The 21,487-nt window shown below is 36.9% G+C and overlaps 1 pseudogene; it reads right to left on the bottom strand.

Annotated features, from left to right (window-relative positions):
* Positions 1–592: 592 nt before the first annotated feature.
* On the bottom strand, positions 593–19,355 carry LOC121523683 (annotated as a pseudogene).
* Positions 19,356–21,487: the final 2,132 nt, after the last annotated feature.

Here is a 21,487-nt window from a genome sequence, read left to right as displayed (position 1 = left end):
AAGGCCCGGGGGCCAAATCCAGCCCACAAGATTACATTATATTTCTGTTAAAACTGGTCCATTATTACGAGGTGTGCAGATTTCCTCAAGTATAAAAACGTAAACTTATCCTTGATTATTTAAGATATCCTTGTTAAGTCACATAATCTGAAAAAGTAAGGAGTAAAAATAATCGGATAAAAAGTCAAGAAAATGGAAAAAGAACTTTATTTGTGTTTTAATTTCAAATTTTTAGTTTTGCATCCAACATTAAGGACTAAAACTTTGGATTTTGACTTTTATTTCATACTTTGAGCATTTTAACTCATAATTTTGGCTTATTATATAATATTTTGAACTTTTAGATTGATTATTTTAAAATTTTGTCATTTGATGTTTTTAATTTAATTTAATCTCAAATTTTCAACTCCTAACTTTGACTTCATAATCCCACAGTTTGACCTTTAAGACACTCCAAATTTTAAATTATTAGTCCATAAAGGTCACGTTTTGACCTTTATGGACTAATAAATTTACTTTTCTCAGATTTTGAGCCTTTAAACTCATATTTTGATTTTTTTTTTTAATTTCAAAATCATTTACTATTCATGCTAAGTTTTTATTTTTGGTTAAAAAGTTGACCCTGGTAGTCCCTCAGGTTAGACCTGAATCCAGAATCTGATCCCTGCTGTGATTGAGTTTGACACCCCTGCTCTATGGATCAAATAAATTTTAGCACTTTTCAAGCTTCTCAGATCTAACAGGTGAGTTTGCTATTTTACCTGGATCATATGTGCTTTGTTAGTTCTGGTCCCATTCATCATAATATTAATACTTAAGTTTAAAGATGTTTAAGCATGTCAGACTGGTAAATCTGAAATATCTCCTATCAAACAGTCAGGATTAAAAACAGATGAAGCCAGCGCTAACATGCTCCCTGATCTGACCTTTGCTCTGCAGTGAGACCCTCCTCATGACGTTGGCTGGCGTCTGAGTTATCCTACCACTGCTATTAAACGTGAAATTATTTTACAAAGGTTTCTCACAGACTTAATGAGACGGATATTTCTTCAGCAGTTTCAAGCAAGAAAAATAAAGCTTCATTTAATTAACTTTTATTGAAGTAAATGATGGCAGATTGAGGATGAGTTATAAGTAGTGCTTGATTGGTGTTTTTAGCTTGGTAGTGTTTTTTTAATGTATGCTAGAATGTTAAAAAAAAGCTTTTTCCAGTAAAAGTGATGTCTTTTACTGGGATATTGTTCATGATCTCTATATTTAAACCTCAGTAGGGATCAAGTACTGACAGATCTCCAACCTAAACACTATCAAAATTCACATTTATCACCAACAGGAAAAAAAACAAAAGAAATAAACACTGATAAAAATGATTAACAACTATAATGGCTTGATTTTACACTTCTAAAACTTACCTCTGATGTAACACTGTTAGTTTCTGTACTAATGCTAGGTCACAGTAGAATTACTGGTTATCTTACACTGATTTGATCCTTGTTGAAGTGCTTTAATAATACTGGAATAAATTGTGAAAGTATATACCTCTGATTTCTCACTGCATATATTCAGATGGATGTATTGTTTCTAATGCAAAAGTTGATGTCATGTTGATTAGATTTGGCAAAAAATCTTAAAAGATTGCTCATTACTTTACTGTAAAAACATGAAAATATTAGGTGATGAAAATAAAGGTAAATTTGTGTGTCTGGTTTGAGAATTTTCTACAGTTTCAGCGGTTTGCTTTGCTGTTTGGTATCAAAATTAACATAAAACCATGGCACTTTAATTTGGTTTTCTTATTCTGTTTCACTTTCTACTTTTCTTTCTCCGCTCACATTCAACTTTCACTTTCATTTCTTCTTCACAATTTCTTTCTTCAACTTCCTGTCCTCCTTCATTTTACGAGATTTTCTCTTTTTTTGAGTTTTTTAATTCTTTTTGGTTAATAACTTCTGCAGCCTGTATTGCAGAACTTGTGACTTCCTTAGGCATCCTCTTCCACTTCCTCCTCAAACTCTCCCTCCTCCTCGGCCGTGGCGTCCTGGTATTGCTGGTACTCGGACACCAGGTCGTTCATGTTGCTCTCGGCCTCCGTGAACTCCATCTCGTCCATGCCCTCGCCGGTGTACCAGTGGAGGAAGGCCTTGCGGCGGAACATGGCGGTGAACTGCTCAGAGATGCGTTTGAACAGCTCCTGGATGGCCGTGCTGTTTCCGATGAAGGTGACGGCCATCTTGAGGCCACGTGGCGGGATGTCGCACACGGCCGTCTTCACATTGTTAGGGATCCACTCCACGAAGTAGCTGCTGTTCTTGTTCTGCACGTTCAGCATCTGCTCATCCACTTCCTTCATCGACATGCGGCCACGGAACACGGCGGCCACGGTCAGGTAGCGCCCGTGACGAGGGTCGCACGCTGCCATCATGTTTTTGGCGTCAAACACCTGCTGGGTGAGCTCAGGGACCGTAAGGGCGCGGTACTGCTGGCTCCCCCTGCTGGTCAAAGGGGCGAAGCCGGGCATGAAGAAGTGGAGACGAGGGAAGGGGACCATGTTGACGGCCAGTTTCCTCAGATCGGCGTTGAGCTGGCCGGGGAAACGCAGGCAGGTGGTCACGCCGCTCATGGTGGCTGACACCAGGTGGTTGAGGTCCCCGTAGGTGGGTGTTGTGAGTTTGAGAGTGCGGAAACAAATGTCATAAAGGGCTTCGTTGTCGATGCAGATGCGTCGCCTGTGTTTTCTACCAGCTGGTGGACTGACAGCGTGGCGTTGTACGGCTCCACCACCGTGTCCGACACCTGAAGACACAAAGAGACGAGGAGTATGAGCAGCTGACTGAGAGAAAAATCTATATACTCTAAAATACTGCCAGACTATCACTCATCATCAGGGAGACTATGGATGAGTAGAGTCTGTCTCTGATGTTAGTCTCCTGCTCTCACATGTTGATGTGTCCTTAGGAAATCACCCAAAACTGCTCACACTGCTGCATCAGTGTGTAAATGTGTATAAGAAAGAATGGGAGTAGTTCAACTGATGGCCACTCTACATAGCAGCCTTCACCATCACTGAATGTGGAGTGAATAAAAGTGCCAAGCAAGCTCAATTCCATTTATGAAATTGTTTTAATCACATTTACCAAGTGTGATTTACTGACATTAACCTGCTAATATGGGGGTACAACCAGGGTTGGAATATAACTAACAACATTTACTCACTTTACTAAAATCCAGTTGCCTTTTTGTGTACCTGTATATTTTTGGGAAGTTTTTTAGATCAGTAATTTTACTTTTACTTAAGTACATTTTTGTGGAAGTACTGTTGTAAACAACATCTTATGCCCTAATTGAATGGGACTAGTTATACCTAGGGACCTCTGGTAATTTGTTATTATCTCAAAGGACGTCTGTGTTTTTAATCCCATGTGAATAGACCATGTGTATAATTTGCAGTGTAAAAATTCTGGGGCAAATTACCCACCATATTTCAGCGTACACAGCGCACACATTTAAAGTAACAGGAGAGGTTCATGTTTAACATGAGGTTAACAGTATGTGTCAGACACATGAAGAAAATGTCACCCACAGAAGGAATTGTGCACAACATTGCATTTTTTGTATGAATTTTAGAAATAAAAATTGTGCATTATCATTTCTACAGCCCTAGGTAATCCTTTAAGAATAGGGCATTAAAAATCTACTTTCACTGAGCTTAAAAAATGAAAACTTTAAGCCAAACAAGCAGGACCAAGCTTTCTGTCAGTGACATGAAACTGGTGACCACACATGAGCACATGGCAAGAACGACTCCACATTACATCCTAAAACAGCTTCTGCATTTCACTTTCTCAGCTGCTCCAGCTTAAGGACCAACCACCTTAATGACATGGAGATTTTTCCCCAAATATTGCAATTGGATTTGATATGCAACTATTCCTTAAGTTCCTCATCTTATGTATTTTCCAACAAACACAAGTAATAAATCATTCTACAGTACAACCAACACAATATTATATTAAACAAGGGCTGCACACCTTAAAAAATCTAACTAATGATTTTGACTTGTATTGCAAATTGGATATGAATTGTTGTAATGAAGGAAGTGATTGTTTTTTCAAATTTAATAAGAAAAAAGCACAAAAATGAAGAAAGTAGGATTTTCTGTAGACTAGAAAAAATGGCACTTGAATGATTGCATGATAGTTAATGTACAACATCACTGCTGCTGCTGCAAAGAAAAAAAAATCAAAACTTTTTTTACACAAATTTCAGGTTAAAGAACTACTGCACCTTCTGCGTTTTGAAAATTGCATCAGGCCATATTGCAGTTCAATCGAATTTCTGATTAATTTCCCAACCCTAATCACAACCCAAATTTTCTACATTTTTTAATCACAACCAAATGTTTTTGATGTAAATATGGAAGTCTGCACTTGAGGTGAAACAAAAAATATCAAAGGACAAATATTTGAAGGCATATCCTTTAAAATTAAAGCACATTAGTGATTTTTTTGCCCCTAATTTTTTCCAGGCACACATCAGTAACCTACTGAATTTGCAATAAACTTTAGGGTCCCAACCCAGAAATTCAGAACCAAGGACTTCTACAGCCTGGTTGTAGATTCTTATTCTCTTGTTATTATAGATTAAGGAAAGATCATATTTTTACCAAAAAACCCTTGAAGGTATCAAAAGTAGCAACCAAGTACTCCAAATTTTAATCAAATTTTAAATAAAACACTTTTTAATTGTACTGGAGTAGATTTATAAACCTGTAAGTTTCCACCTGAGTGTAGTAGTCTTGTACTCTGGATGAACCAGATGTGTCACTGTTATTCTGCTAAATGTTGTTCAGCACTGTTTAAGATGGATTATTGATGAGTCTCTGAGAACAATATAATAATGAGAATAGTTTGAAACTGATCCATTTGTAAAGCATATTTGTGCTGCTTTTGTCATGTATTATTGTTATATAAATAAAGTTTTACCTTTAGTAGGATAGGATCAGGATTTGATCCTGCCACCAGATCATTGAGGACTGTAGCCTCTGAATATTTAGGCCTGCTCTACTAACTGAGCTGATCAGCAGGTTTAATCCTGTTTTAAATCCTATTGTTTGTTTATATTATATAGGTTTTGTTTAGAATGTTTTAAAATCACCAGTAATTTCTTTCATGATTTTTTATTTTGTTTTTAATTGTATCTGTCCTCTCATTCTTGTTTTGTCGAGTATTTTGTAGGGGTGGACCAATTTTTTAGCCTGGCCAATTATTGATGCTGTTACTTGGCATTTAGCTGATTATTGGTATCAGCATTTTATTTCACAAAGTATCTGCAAAAATCAACTCACTCAAAGGTGTGCTACTGTGGCTCTACTGCAAAGTGTGTCTTCCCCTTTGGTTTGTTTTAATCTCACCCAATGCTTTACCCACAACACTCTCTGGCTTCATTTGGCACATCTACTGAGGCCTGGGTGGCACTGACACAGGAAGCGTACTGCACCTCTTCCTGTTTCTTGCCACGATAGTGTTTCACTGAGCTGTTTGTCATATCATAGTCTATTGCTATGTCTGTTAAAGCACTTTGTAAACATCTGTTTTTAAAGGTGTTATATAAATAAAGGTATTATTATTATTATTATTATTATTATTATTATGTGTACAGACTTACATTGTACAGTTACAGTGTTACATTGTTTATTTTCCTTATTTTGCAGCATGCAGTTTTACAGTTTTGTGATTTTTTGAAATAAACGAGTATTTAAAGTGTTACCTTTGGAGACGGCACCACGCTGAAGGTGTTCATGATGCGGTCCGGGTACTCCTCCCTGATCTTGCTGATGAGCAGGGTACCCATGCCAGAGCCTGTTCCTCCTCCCAGGGAGTGTGTGAGCTGGAAACCCTGCAGGCACTCACAGCTCTCAGCCTCCTTCCTCACCACATCCAGGACAGAATCCACTAGCTCTGCCCCCTCCGTGTAGTGACCCTTGGCCCAGTTGTTTCCAGCTCCGCTCTGACCTGTGCATTCAAAGAAGGAGAAACGAAGCTAGTATTGTTTTTTCTAAACAGCAAATAGACTAAAATATTACCACTAACAACAGTTCCCCCAGTCTAAGGGTTGGTACTTCAATACTACTTTTCAAATCACCAGTTTTGAAATTTTACAATCTTTCATTTTCAGTACTGATAGTATTGAAAAGTACTGAAAATTAGAAAAACTGTAGATTTTCAGTCATTGTTTATACTCAAAATCACCCTTGATAGGAAAAAGCACTGTTTAAAAAGCAGAAATATGATACTTTGCTACTTTGGTATCTGTAAAATTTAGACACAGGGCGGACTTTTACATAAAATTTTCTTCATTTAAAACAAGAAATCACTAAATATTGGGAGCCTTGGGTTTTTATTTTTATTTTTGGTTGCCATGTTATCAAGACAGGTACTGATGTCATGCTATTTATTAGATCGTATGGAGCATCTGAACCTGAACTCTGGATTCCTGTGGCCACAGTAAGAGACCCCTTCCCTTTACAGACCTGCCACTTCTCTGTTAACATTTATGAATCATATAACTATTTATTGATGCTTTTGGTTTAGAAAGTCCTGACAGTATTACAGGTGAACTTTATAGAAGCTTCACTTAAGTGAAGAGGAGTACAACAGATTGGAAAAGAAGCTAATACACTTATTCCAGAAGAGACAGGGCTTTATTTCTGGAAAAATCAATTCAGTGGCATAAAATATTTGTTCTGGCAAGGTTCCTACAGGAAGAATCAAACATTTTTTATTACCTCAAACCAGAAACCTAAAACCTTAGTTTTTCTCAAGTTTCTTTTCTTCATTTTTTTGTTGCAGGTAGCACAGCTCATTGCAGAAACTTTGCATAAGATTTGATTTCTCCTTTACCCCCCTGAATCTTGGAAAAATTCCTCCAGGCCTCAGTAAAAGAAATACAATTCTCACATGGTTGCAATTAAGAAAATGTTTACAAAACAGGGCTTCAGAGGGATTTTCCATCCATTAAACTTTAGAAACATTACAAATTTTTATCGCAGGATGGAGAAACTGTTTTATGAAGCAGCTCGTGGAAAAGGAAATATAGGAAAATTGGGTAAAATGAGACTGATACAAACACAAACATTCTTAAAACTCTTTCTCTGTTTCAGATTGTATTCATATGTTCTGTGTCTATCCTATTTTCACACTCCAATGACAGCACTGCAATTGTCCTTGCCCTCCTCTGATCTATGTCAAACATAAATTATAAGAAAAAAAATATTTGGAATTTTTATTAGAAAACATTACATTAGAGAAAACGTATCTTGTCCAGACAGGACGGAAGTTTGCTGAAAATCCTGTTAGCAGTCATCGTGTGAGATAGTATAAATCGGACCCACAAACAGAAGAACAAAGGCTGAAAAATTGTAGATAAATTTTTGTTATGGAGCTAAAATCATGCTGAGGAATCAAGAGGAATAATGTTTTAATGTAATTTGTTCTTTGCTGTGAATGTTCTGGTTCTGTCCTATAGTGATGAAAAAAAAACATAAAATAAAAACAAAGAATCTCCTCTCGTCGGGTTCTTACCAAAGACAAAGTTATCAGGTCTGAAGATTTGTCCAAATGGTCCAGAGCGGACAGAGTCCATGGTGCCTGGTTCCAGATCAACAAGGATGGCCCTGGGCACATACTTCCCACCTGAAAACACACAAAATAAACATTCAAGTTTTATTAATCATGTATTTGGAGCTGTTCCTTTATACCAGTGGTTCCCAAAGTGGGGGTCAGGATCCCCAGGGGGTTCGGGGGATGATTTCCAAAGTAACAAAGACAAAATAAATATGATTTAAAGTTGCAAATTTTGCCCATTATTGTAAAAGTTTTGATAAAGTGAGTACAAGTTTTGCTTAGATATAAATAAAATGTACAAAACCTAACTAAAATGTAATTTTGTACACAATACTATGTGCAGCATCCTATGCTGTAACTACGTCCAGGGATGGTGGGGGTCCCTGGTCTCTAACTCTGTTATATTGGGGGTCAAAGGCTGAAAATTTTGGGAACCCCTGCTTTATGCATCAAGATTAAAACAACGTAAAACTAGAATGGCCGTCTGAGTCGGCAGACCCACGCCTAAGCAGCGCCACCGAGGAACTTACGCTCCCATTGATCACTATGGTGTTCAAAATGTCGAAGTCTGAGAAAAACCAAACAGGTTCGCAGATCATCACCAAAATCTAACTGATTCTTCCCTGTCACTATCCCAGTATTCCCTGAAAGTTTGGTGAGGATCCGACTTTCTGTTCTTGAGTTATCTTGCACATACAAACAAAGAAACAAAGATACAAACCCTTTACATAAGCCCCTGCCGATTTCATCGGCGTGGGTAACAATCAAGAATGTGAGAAACTAACAAATCACCCACAAATCTCTATCTGATTTTTACAAAGCAGAACTTTTCCTCTCAGGCTAAAACACCCAGCTGCATGACTGTCTTTAATACCCCTGAATCTAAATTCGACAGTATTTTTTATGAGCACTTAGACGCCAGATTGTTGAGAAATTCTCCCTTAGTTGCTTTGGGAAAGTAACTGTGTAATAATAAAGAGAAGAACCATGAGGCCCTTGGTTTAGCTTAGTAGAAAAAAACTGTATGACATTTAAGAGTGGATGTAGTTACCCTTATGTGGCCACTAGATGGAGACAAACACTGCAGCATTGCTGGAAGAAGCTGTTGAGACTGTTGATACTTATGTAACTTTACAGCTGAAGACTTTTGGGTTGATAAAGAAACATTTTTTCTTTTAAATCTTTTATTAGAGGATAATCTAAGTAATTTTGCTATGATTTCAATCTTGTGAATCTTACATCATTATTACTGCTTATTCATAAAACTGTCAAAATATGAGCTGTTAGAAAACATTTTGATATGATGGTTGTCAAATGTTTGATGATTTTTAATACCACAAGTTTAAAAGCTATGCAATCTCTTGTTATTGGTCATACTATAGCTTTAAAAAATACAGATCTTGGGATAAAATTTTAACTAAAAAAGAAAGCGATCCAATCTGCACAGATTCACTGACAACATTTAAGCGCCAAAACACTTGATGAACAAAAGATTTCTACATTTCAGACAGTCTGCAGGAGTCTGTCAGCATTTTAATGTTACTTAAAAAGAAGAAACGATCAAATAAATGAGTCATGATTATTCTGTTTTTGTTGCTGTGGTATAAAAACAAGTATAGATGGTGCTTGATCTTTCCTAGTACCACATCCAAGTTTAAAATTCTGGTATCCTGTCCAACCTAGTTGATGAAATATACTTTAAACATGCTTAAAAGCATACTCTTTCCTCCAATACTAAAGCACATGTCCATGAGGCTAACATTAACCCCCAATGCAGATCTGTAGCAAGGTTTGAATAGTATTTAAGTTTGAAAGAGGACGCTCCTCCTTCTATCTGTTTTGGGAAAACTAAATAAATTCCAGAGGAAGGAGGGCTGAGGGATCACGTGTTTTTGTCTCTGGTTACAGACTAAGCTGTAACGCTCTGGAATTCCCCAGAGTTTTCTCAACGTTTTCTCTTTCGCTTTTGTTTCTCGCTGCAGTTAGCCCACACGCCACAGGGGGGATGTCACAGCTCATTTTTAATCACACTCAGACCTCAGAGTGAGTCAGGAAGTTCTCACCGGTGGCCTCGTTGTAATACACACTGATCCTGTCCAGCTGCAGGTCGCTGTCTCCATGGTAGGTTCCTGTGGGGTCAATGCCGTGCTCGTCGCTGATCACCTCCCAGAACTGAACAAAGGACAAAAGACATCATCAGTGAAGAAACATGTGAATATAATAAGGGACAAACCACAATCCCATAAAAGCTGGGACAATGTGTAAAAATGTGAATTAAAAACAGAACAAGGGATTTGCAAAATACTTTCCAACCTAAATTCAATTGAATACAGCACAAAGACAAGACACTTAATGTTCAGATAAACTTTTTTGCTTTTTGGGAGCATGCACACTCATAAATGTTCCCTGCAACATGTTCCATAAAAGTTAGGACATGTACAAGAAAAGACTAGGAACATTTAAAATGCTCCTAAACAACTGAAAGCAGATTAGAGAGCAGGTGAGAATACCATGATGGGTATGAAGGAGAATTCCAAAAAGGCTCAGTCATTCACAGTCAACAGAGGTGGAAGGTTCTCTGCATTGTAAAAGACTGCAGGGAACAGTCAAACAGTTTCTAATCAACTCCAAGGAATTCATGAATTTCCCCATCTTCAGTCCAGAATATCATTAAAAGAGTCAGAGAAACTGGAGAAATCTTTGTTTATAAGGAAAAGGATGCCCATGACCTTCAAACTGTCAGATGACCCTACATCAAAAACCAGTATCATCCTCTGATGAACATTACAACCTGGGCCCAGAGGCACTTCAGAAAACTGCTGTCAGGTAATACAGTATGCTGTTACATCTACAAATCCAAGTTAAGACTCTACAATGCAAAGCTAAAGATGTTTCAGCAACATCCAGAAGTGCTGACTTCTCTTCTTGTTTTAGGGAATATTGGCTGTCAAGTGGAAAAGGACATCCCTGATTGTTAATGACAAAGTTCAACAGCCAGCACCTGTGATTGTGTGGGGGTGTATTGGTGCCGATAGCATGGGTAACCAGCACATCTGTGAAGGCAAGGTTGCTATGCTTAACTGAAACTAACTAAATAACTAAAATGTTAAAAGAAATTTAGGCAACTTAAACTAAATAAAAAAAATATTTATTATTAATTATTTTTTATTTATTGTTTATTTAATTTATTCTTAGACAGCAGCCGACTGACTGACATGAACACCCAAACATCTCGAGAGTAAAATTTTAAGTCCTGACCTTTAAAGATAACTTCTTTCTCTGAGCTTTGAACCTGGAACATCTATCAGCAGCTCTAGTTTTAGTTAAATGCTGTGTATTCACTCTCTGTCCTGGAAACAAGTCTCAGAAGAGTCTCTGTGTGCTCGTTCAGACCATGACTGCAGGCCGATGCGCTGTGGTCAAAGAGGAGAACGCTTTACAATCCCTGATCTGTCCTTCTTCAGTACGAACAAACATCTGATTACCTGCTGCAGTCATAAGATCACCTAAAAAAAGAAACACGTCCTGCAAACCCCCTCTTAGATCTGGTTAGATAAGGCTTTCTACAGTCAGTCCTCTTTTGGTGAAATATAATCTTTGTTTACTATTCAGTTATCAGTTTCATAGATAAAAACACATTTATGTGATGCAGGAGCATCTATGTAACTACAACCATAACGAGGGTAACTCAGACACTTTTTCAACTCGCTGAAACCTTGATTTCCCTTTATTTCCTATTTTATAATTAATTTTACTTTATTTACTATTTTTTTCAGTTTTATTTGTTTTCAGTTATTTTAATTTAGTTTTTATTTTGTTTATTTGTTTCTGCTTTTTCTTTTGTTTTCATCACCTGCATCCTCTTACATCTCAGTGCCATGTTGGGTTCCTGGGTTACCTCAGTTTTTAGGACAATAAAACTTTTTTTGTGATTAATCTCAGAATTTCAGCAGGTAATCACAATTAATGTTTTTTTACATTCTGAAATTCTACTATTTTGCATTTAAAACTTATAGATTCATTTTGTACTGTCTTAAATGAAGTGTAAATGATTACCTGTATGGATACAGAAGTGTTTTTATTTTGAAAGAAAAATAAGGAACTGTAAGTAATCAGGGATAATGACATACTTTACAGTGAAAAGGGAATTTGTTATGGATTGAAAGGAAATAAGGAACTCTAAAATGGAAAATGTTCGATAATAGAAGCATCAGATGACTTCTGATTTGTCCACAGAGCCGTCTGAGTTTTTAAAGTGAAAGGAGACATTGAGAAGAAGTGCTGGTTTTATTTTATATCACTGTGGCGGCAGGGAAATGCTGCAGTGTTTTAACTAAAGTGTGTAAAAGTGACAACAAAGCATGCAATTAATGCATGTTTAAATGACTAATACACTAATTATGGACCTTAATCACACATGATTAATGCCTTAATGCTGACAGTCCTGGTTATTTATGATGGTTGGGGTTTTTATTTATATGCTTCTTCTAGTGTATGTTTTTACTTCCACGTCAAAGTACTAAATAAATCCTACTTTTTAAAGTTACGACATAAAAAAGTTATTAGTTTGTTTTTTCCAACCTGTTGGCTGTTTCCAATCCCAGAGTCTGTAACCCACAGTCAACAACAATCTGAATCTGATCTTCTAGATAAAAAGCTCACCAAGGAGCCAATAACAAGAGGAAACATGGAGACCAAAACATTTTCTAAACAGGATGTAGAACAGAAACGCCTGAGTCACTGCAGAGGAAGAGTGTCATGTGACTGCAGACTACAGATATCTAATCAGGGATGAATCTTAGCAGCAGCATCTAAAAACACAAAAACAGAGGCTTTAACACTCAGCAGTCACATCTCTGTGATATCAAACTACTAGTAAAAGGACTTAATGTACTTTGTTTATTACTTATTTATTATTTTAACAGGCTATTTTCTAAATTTATTTCAAATAACTGTATTATTTATATTGTTTTTAGTTCATTTTAATAAGCTAAATTAATGATTAATAAACCATTTATAAGATAGATAATTAGACATAAGTTAATAAGGCATATTCAACACATTTCTGTAGCTGACAGCTAAGGGCTTGTATTCAAAATGTCTAAAATAGTTACAACCAACAAGTGACAGCAATACGAAGGTCACCAATTTTATCAACACTGAAACTGCCTTTAATGCTAATAAACATCCACAAGCAGTAAATCATGTTTTTATTAACAGTTAAATTGACTTATTTTTGTTATAAGCATGTTATAAGTATCTTTTATGTGTTTTATTATTAATTACAGCTTACAACAATGAACTTAATACAAAATATTACCTGTGTGTACTGAGTTCACTGGAATAGTAAAGTGCAAATTAATCAGCCTATCAGCAATTAGCATCAATATTACTGTGACAGAATTTGCATATTAGATAAATTTAATCCATTTAACTAAAGTAAGATCTTTGAGAAATGTGCTATACTAACAGTTTTCCAATTAAATATAACATATTTCATATTAAAATTACAAATTCATGTGAAACAATATCTAAAATATGCTCACAACAAAGCTCAGCCATGTATTGGTGTGAAAATAATCTCTTCTGTACAGGGGTGTCCTGCATTCCAGTGAAAAATTGAACTTTTGCTGTTTTTCTGTGGTAGTGAAGTCACCATCCAGGCCTGCCCACAGAATTTGCTGGGCCCCTGAAAAACCCGAGAACGGGCTCTCCCCAGCTGTGATTTATTGATGATATTAATGTGAAGGGTTGGTGCTAGCATCCCGGATAACAGTGACTTCATTCAGGTCCAGATAAGTCAAACCATGGTTAGGGTCTGATGATATAATTGTGCTGCCTTAAAACCACTTTTCAACACTTTTTCCACCACTTCTTGCCACATTTAACCCATTTTTCCACTGTTTAGCCGCTTAACATCCATGTATTCCTCTTCTTTTTGACATTCATATCCCATTATCACTGCTTTTCATCCATTTTTGCCACTTTTGCCCATGTTTGCGAGTGCTTTTTGCAAGTTTTTACCCATTTTACTGCTTTATACCATTCTGCCACTTTTGGCCTATTTTTGCCTTTTTTTACAATTTTTTTTTTTTTTTTCATTAAAGTTGTCTCTGTTTTTTCAGTTTTATTTTCTAGCATCCTGAGGTGTGTGCAGTCTGACATTTCCAAATCTCCGAATGGTTTAGTTCAGTGTGCCCATCCACATTGTTACTTTATCAATGAAAAGTCACAGAAAGCCTTGTCACCAGCTATCAGACATTATTACCAGATTTTTTTTCTCCCTCCCTGTTTTTCTGAGTTATGTGTTTTTACACCAGCTGATACTGAAGCTCTCACCTGCATGTAGTTGGTGCTACTAATCAGATTCACCCTCCAACAGCCTGTCTCACAAGTATCTTCCAATGTTTTTGAGTCTGACCTGAAATAAAACAGGATTAAACCAAACAGTCAGGCCATGTTTGCTTTAGGTCTGCCATTTAATCTGATCACAATGTCAGACTCTGCAATTACATAATGCCATAAAAGGCTGCAATTCTTGTTTTTAGTAAATAGTGCTTGAGAGATTTACAAAACTGCTCACAGAAAGGCCTTTAAGTTTACAACAGTGCCACTACTGCACTTTCTAGAAGTATTTTTATTTCCAAAAATGGAAAAACTTCATCTTTTTGGAGAATATAAAGTTAGTTTGAAAGCAGTACTCTAAAAACTTCAGGTTTTGTTTTTTGTTTTTTTTTATAAACGTGTAATCACAATATTGTCATGCATAAATGCAATCCCACATCACCAAACTGTGCAGCATTAGTTTGCTTCCTTTAAAAACCTGGACGAACTTTCACTGGGACTTTGAGAAAAATCCAGATGGGATATATGGGATATAGAATAAGCCTGGACAGAAACGTTGGCTATAACACAACCTCTTTAACTTAACTGGGTGGGTGGGGGGTGTCATTAAGAGCAGATCTTTCTCTGTGGATTCAGTCAAGTCTGCTTCTATTCAGTCTTAAAAGCCAAACTCAGTTAAGACTGCAGCACCCAGAGCGTCTCACCAGCTCAGTCCACTGACCCTAATCTGTTTCATGGACGGGTGTGTGTGAGTGTGAAGAGGGTGAGATAAGCAGGGCAGGGGGAGGCTGGCATGTCTGTGTGTGGGAGGGAGAGAGAGCACACGGTGGGTAGGAAAATCTCATTTTATTAAGCTGTCACCTCACCATCTTTGGCTGTCCTTGCACTCACTCCCTGTGGTCACCATGGCAACGAGGCGATAAATTTAGTCAAGCAGATTTGGGAAAAATATCTCGACCTACAGCTTTGTAATGGCTGAGGCTAGGAGCTTTAATTAACCACAGTTCACTAAACATATATCCAAGAAATTACATAGATCAGAAGGTTAAAAGTCACCAAAATGTGAAGTAAACATGCTCCGTTAAAAGCTACTCTCTCTCTGTATCATATCTGTGAGTTTAAAAGGCAACAGAACAGAGCTGAACAGGTTTTGTTGATCTAGATTGTGTAAGGGAGTGAGTTCACGCAGAGTTAATCCATTGTTAAATGGGGATGACCTCAGCCTCACTAAGTCCTCTACAAATACACTCGTCTTCACTGATCACGACCATTCAGAAGTAAGTTTAACAGTACGCTGCTGCCACACCTCATTTTGTATCATCAACAACCCCCCAGGGAAATGTTTGTGCAGGATGAGTGTGTGAGAAGAAAATGTATGTAGGAGTTTGTCCTTTTATTCGTGAATTTAAAAAAAATCTGGTTGTGTTTGAATTATAAAGCTGATTCTGATGTGACTGACTGACTGACTGAATTCTGACTGTTGAATTAAAGTTTACAGTATCCTTCCTATCTCAGTCACACACTCTGTTATGTGTTTGAAAGTGTCTGATTGGTGCCATCACAGATTTCTCCTGTGATTAATCGATCAGGGTTATGATGATCATTTAATTTGTGGATCAATGAATTTGAAAAAAAACCTTACAAAGAGAAGGAAAGAGATTGAATTTTTGCAGATATGTCGATATCATAAATAAATCATCTAGGCCAAATGATATATCAAGGTAGTTTAATGTACTAAAGACCTAAAAATGAAGTCAAGACCTAAAACTTAGAATACACTTGGAGTTTAAGGAAGAAGACTGAATAACAGAAGGCTCACATAGGTCTGTGAGACTTTCCCAAAACTCCACAAACTTACTGGTACTAAGTGAAAGTTGCAGCTGATATAGACTGATACTTACTGCTGATAAAGGCCAACATTCACAGCAAATATTGGCTGATATTTACAGCTGAAAATGGCTGATATATGCAGCTAGTATAAACCAATGTTTACAGATGATATAGGGTGAGAATGACAGTAGACAAAGGCTTAAATGTATGCTGATAAGGGCTTACATTTATAGCCAATATAGTCCTATATTTACAGCTGATATTCAAAGACAATATAGGCCAATATTTAATGCATATATAGGGTGAAATTTACAGCTGATATTGGTGGAAATTAACAGCCACTATAGGCTAATATATACAGCTCATAGGCTGATACTTAAATCTGATATAGGATGGAATTTACAGCCAATATAAGCAAATTATTTACAGCTTATAGCTCATACTGCAGTTGATATAGGCTTGACTTTAAAGCTGATCTATGCCAATATTTATGGCTGATATCGGCTGATATTTACAGCCATTATATGCCAATATCTACAGCCAATATAGGCTTATATCACCAGCCAATAAAAGGCTAAAGGCTTAATTTTGATGATGATATAGGTTTATATTTACAGCTGACATATGCTGATATTTACAACCAAATTTTGCTTAAATTGACAGCCAAAATAGGCCAATATATTCACAGCTGATATAGGCTGAACTTTATGGATGATATAGGGTGATTTGAGTCATATCTCACGCTTGACTTCACCATGTTTACTGAGGAGAGAGCAAACCTTAACTATAACCTCCTCATACCTGAGTGAGACATGTTTTTTTCTCTGCATATCAAAATATCAACATGTGTATGACAAGGGCTGGGGGGCTTACAAGTATTTATCTGCCAAAGAGCGGCCTAGCAGAAAGTTTAAGTACAACTTCCTTAAACTTTAATGTGTGTCCTAAGGACTGTACTTTAATATCAGTACTGATATTAGTGTCAGCTAAAATGATATTCTTATATTAGCATGTTGTATTAATACATAAGTCCAGTATCATGCATCCCTAGAAGTAGCACTGATGCAAAATACTCTGGTACAAATGGATGTCATGCATTAAAAGTCTTGTTAATGTTGGATTAACCAAATATACTTCATGAAGCGTACTTTGCATGATATACCTAAAGTAAAAAAGTCAAACAGCAATTCAGAAAAATTCACTGTACTATTGGACCGTAACTATTGATGCTTTGCTGTGTTTATGCTTAAATGTTGCAGGGGGGTAAAGAGACAGATTAGCTTGAGACTGTGGAGAATTAAGGTTGAGAGGAAAACACACCTCACAGCAGAGCCAGAGTAGCACCAAAGTTGTTCTCTGACACTCCCAGTGTTACAAGGGCTTTGGTTCTCTTTTAGACATTGTCATCCTCTGTGTATCTTGGAAGTTGGGGATTTTGAAAGCCGTTCTTTCATTCTACATTTTCAATTTTCTGACATTTTATAGACTAAAAGATCATAAAATTACCATCAAAATAATAATGGTATTCATTGCAGGCTGCAGTATCATAATGCTCATATTCCTTTAAAGGTTGGAATCTCATTTCAAAAACACTTCAGTTATCATGTCAAAAACACATAATTCTGTCCGAATAATCCCATCTAACTGAGAAGTGATAAATTCTAAATCAACCATGAAACCGTGTAGCTCCTAACGACTTTTCTGGAATACACATATCAGTTAGCGGCTGCACATGATCTCTGAGGTTTGATGTGTTTAAAACCACAGGAGATTTAAAGAGCTGCAGCTAAACTGCTGGTAAAAGAGAAAACACTTTTTTATCAGGTAATCACTTCATGTTCATGTGTCCTTGCTGGTAGGGCCCGGGGTCCAGGGTCTGTGCATGTGATTCACTGACTGGAAACTCAGCTATTCTAAATAAGCTCTCTGTGCTTCCAGAGCAGACACTGACACACTTGTTATCTGTTCCCCCTTCTCGCCCCTCCGGCTGCGTTCCTCTCCTCTGCCTCAGCAAATTTCTCCTTTCTTTTAACCCTCCTCTCTCTTTTTTTTCCCTTCCTTTCTCTCTACTAAATGACAAAGAGTCCAGCTCACCAGGAGACCAAGACGGCAGCTGGCCCTGCGTGTCTGCTTCATTAATCATGGATCAATGAGCCGAGTCTCTGTTTTGTCAACAGTTTTAAATCTGTGAAGTGACACTGTTTTCATAATGCAGAAACACAAAGCATGGATTACTGTTTCATTATCCCATAATATCACAACAACATTACACAGACAGACAGCAGTTTTATCACATTTTTGACATTTTATCTTTGCCTTTTTTACCAATTATGGTACTTTAATAGTACTTTAGGTAAACTTGCTTCTATAGAGTGATTACAGGGCTTTTAGTGTATTTAAGTAGACTAGAGTTGTCATGATACCAACATTTAAAGTCAAAGTCATCCAATAAAAATGCCTGTTTTACCATGGTGCAATAAATATGAGTCCATGGCACTCAATAGTGGGTAATTTCATGTTTTAAAGTATCACAAAAATGAAGGCCAAATGCTTCATTCTATATCTACTATGATGGCAACATTTCAGTGAGAAAGTTTTAGTACTTTCGTTGATAAATTTGATCATTAGATAGCGGAGACTGTGTTGTTTTGAAACATGTGGTTCCAAATATACCAGAATACTGACACTTTGATGACCTGAGGGGGAACTTACACTACTTTCTGGTACCTTTTTGACCAATCATGTCCAATTTTCCAACATATATTTTTATGTTTGTCATACTACAATTAAACTTAGACAGTTAGAGCTAAATTCCACCACGTTATCTTTTATTTTTTCCAACAGCTGTTAAAAAGTGTTAAATAACAATTTTAAAGCACTTAAATTTTGAGGATTAACAATTTATTCTTAGCAATTTAATCTGTTGAGTTGTGAAGAAATTTTAAAGAATTAAAATTTATTAATTTTTGTTGGAATAATGTATCTGGGACTAGAATTAAGGAAATCTGTGCTACTAAGGCCAGAAAACAACTTATTTCTCCAATGTTTTGATGAGTGAACATGCTCAACATTTCATTTGAACTACAGAACAGCCCAAAACTCAAAGAATTTTGGCATTTCAGATAAGTAAACACATTAAAGACAGCTATAAAATCATACGTGCACTTTATTTATTTTCTTTTATAAAAGACATTAAATTGTCTTTTGGAGTTTGTTCTGCAAAATGCAAAGCAATTGTTTTCATATTATCTAGGCTATTAAATTAAAGTTGAATTTTCATTATGCACTCTTACAATATATAATTTAAGGGGGGGGGGGGGGTGTTAAGGATGAAATTCTTCACTAAAATGAATCAAACTACTAACAAACACTGCTACAGTTGTCTCCAACACGTCCTCTTACCTTTGCACCGATCTGGTTCCCGCACTGGCCGGCCTGGATGTGCACAATCTCCCTCATGGTGGATGATTTTTAGTGACGAATGTGAAGTTTGGAGGAAATAATGCAGAGCGATTGACCTACAGTCTGAACACAGACAGAAGTGCCTGAATGAGGAGAGAACGGGCTGCTCTGAATCCTACAGATGGGGCAGAAGTTTAGGGACGCGGCCATCATACCGTAGACGCTTATGATTGGCTGTCATCGCTGTCACTCCGCTGCTGATTGGCTAAAGGGACAGATTTCTTCCGCTTCAACAGGGGTTTCCTGGGCTCAAAGGCAAGGGCCGGAAGAAGAGAGGGAGTGCCTGGCTTGTCATCGCTGCCTCGTTGGAGCTTCACACATCTCGGTGAAACAGTACTGAACATCAACTAGTGGACAGAGAGGACTTTACATTTACTTTAAAGAAATATAAACGAAAATTTAGATAAGTCGACGTTTCATTATTCTTTATTCAACTATTTTAACTATTTCAACATTTCTACAGAAAGTTTAAAAAATGTAGAAAAAAATACAATGAGCTTCTAAAAAATAGAATAAAATTTTTTTTTTGGGTGATTTAGAGAAAAAATAATAAAACTTGCATATTTACCATCTCATCCCAAATATTTGAAGACCTTTGTTTTTTTCTTCATAATTATGAGTTACAGCTGAAAAATACCAAAATACACTTTTGTCCAAAATATTAGAGTATTACAAAACATGTTAATTTATGCACTCATTAGATGGCTGACTCTCCTTCAGCAGGAATTACTGCAACAATGCAATTTGTCATAGCTACAGGTAATCAGGCACTGCTGAGGTACAGGTGCATCTCAATAAATCAGATTATTATCGAAAAGTTGATTTATTCCAGTAATTCAGTTCAGAAAGTGAAACTCATGTAGATTCATTACACACAGACTGATATATTTCTAGAGTTTATTTATTTTAATTTTGATGATTATGGCTCACAGCTAATGAAAACCCAAACTTCAGTATCTTTTAAGCACATTAGTGGAAAGAAATTTGTGGTTAAAAAAAGCTGTCCAAACAACAGGGTTAACCACAGTCTCGAGGGGATTGGGAAAGCCACCACACACAGACAGATCCAGGACATGGACTACAACATTCCTTGTGTGAAGCCACTCTTGAACCAGAGACAACGTCAGAGACGTCTTACCTGGGCTAAGGACAAAAAGGACTGGACTGTTGCTTGGTGGTCTAAAGTCTTCTTTTCAGATGAAAGTAAATTTTGCATTTCATTTGGAAACCAAGGTCCCAGAGCCTTCAGGAAGAGTGGAGAGGTACAGAATCCACGTTGCTTGAGGTCCAGTGTGAAGTTTCCACAGTCAGTGAGGATTTGGAGCACCGTGTCATCTGCTGGTGTTGGTCCACTGTGTATCAGGTCCAAGGTCAGCGCAGCCATTCAGGCAGAAGTTTTAGGGCACTTTAATTCTGCTGACCAGCTTTATGAAGATGCCAATTTCATTTTCTAGCAGGACTTAGCACCTTCCCTTACTGCCAAAGTACCAAAACCTGGTTTAAGAACCTTGGCATCCCTTTGCTTGACAGGCCAGCAAACTGGCCTGACCTGAACCCCTCTAGAGAACCTATGTGGTATTGTGAAGAGGAATATGCGGCAAAAACGCAGAAGAGCTGAAGGCCACTATCAGAAGAACGCTGTCAGACGCTGGGGTCTGGCATGCATCTCGTTTGCAGCAGATCATAGAAGCAAAAGTTTGGTCTACTAAGTACGTACTAGCTTTGGTCATAGATTTGATTCTGTAAAAAAACATCCTGACTTGTCTTTTCTTTTTTCAGGTGCTCCTCACAGAAATCACCTCCAAAAATGCCTAATTATTGAATTAGGTACTATTTCTATATTTACTGCTAAGGGAAACTTGTCCAGATGCCACTGCGCCATCTGCTCTACTGGCTTCTTTTTATGTGAAATGTCAAATTGTATGCAAGTTATCTATGTTTAAATTACATATTTGCACACACAAAAAAGAACTACTGTGTGCTTTACATGCAAAAGTGTCTTCTTTTATGTTATTCTATTCGTAGACCTCATTGCTCTTGTTTAAAGTTAGTGCAGCACTCTCAGTCATTAAAAAATCTCAAAAGATACATTTAGAATTTTGTGACTTTAATGAACACAAAATAAAAGAACAAAAATAAACCAAAGCAGGGCATCTTCATTTGGAATCAAGTTGGTTACAAACACAATAAATGATTTTGAATATAGAGCAAATTTGTGGCATGTGGAG

The sequence above is a fragment of the Cheilinus undulatus genome, linkage group 16, assembly GCF_018320785.1.
Source record: "Cheilinus undulatus linkage group 16, ASM1832078v1, whole genome shotgun sequence".
Classification (NCBI taxonomy): domain Eukaryota; kingdom Metazoa; phylum Chordata; class Actinopteri; order Labriformes; family Labridae; genus Cheilinus; species Cheilinus undulatus.
Note: the sequence above shows the minus strand (reverse complement) of the source record. Positions and strands in the feature narration are given on the sequence as shown.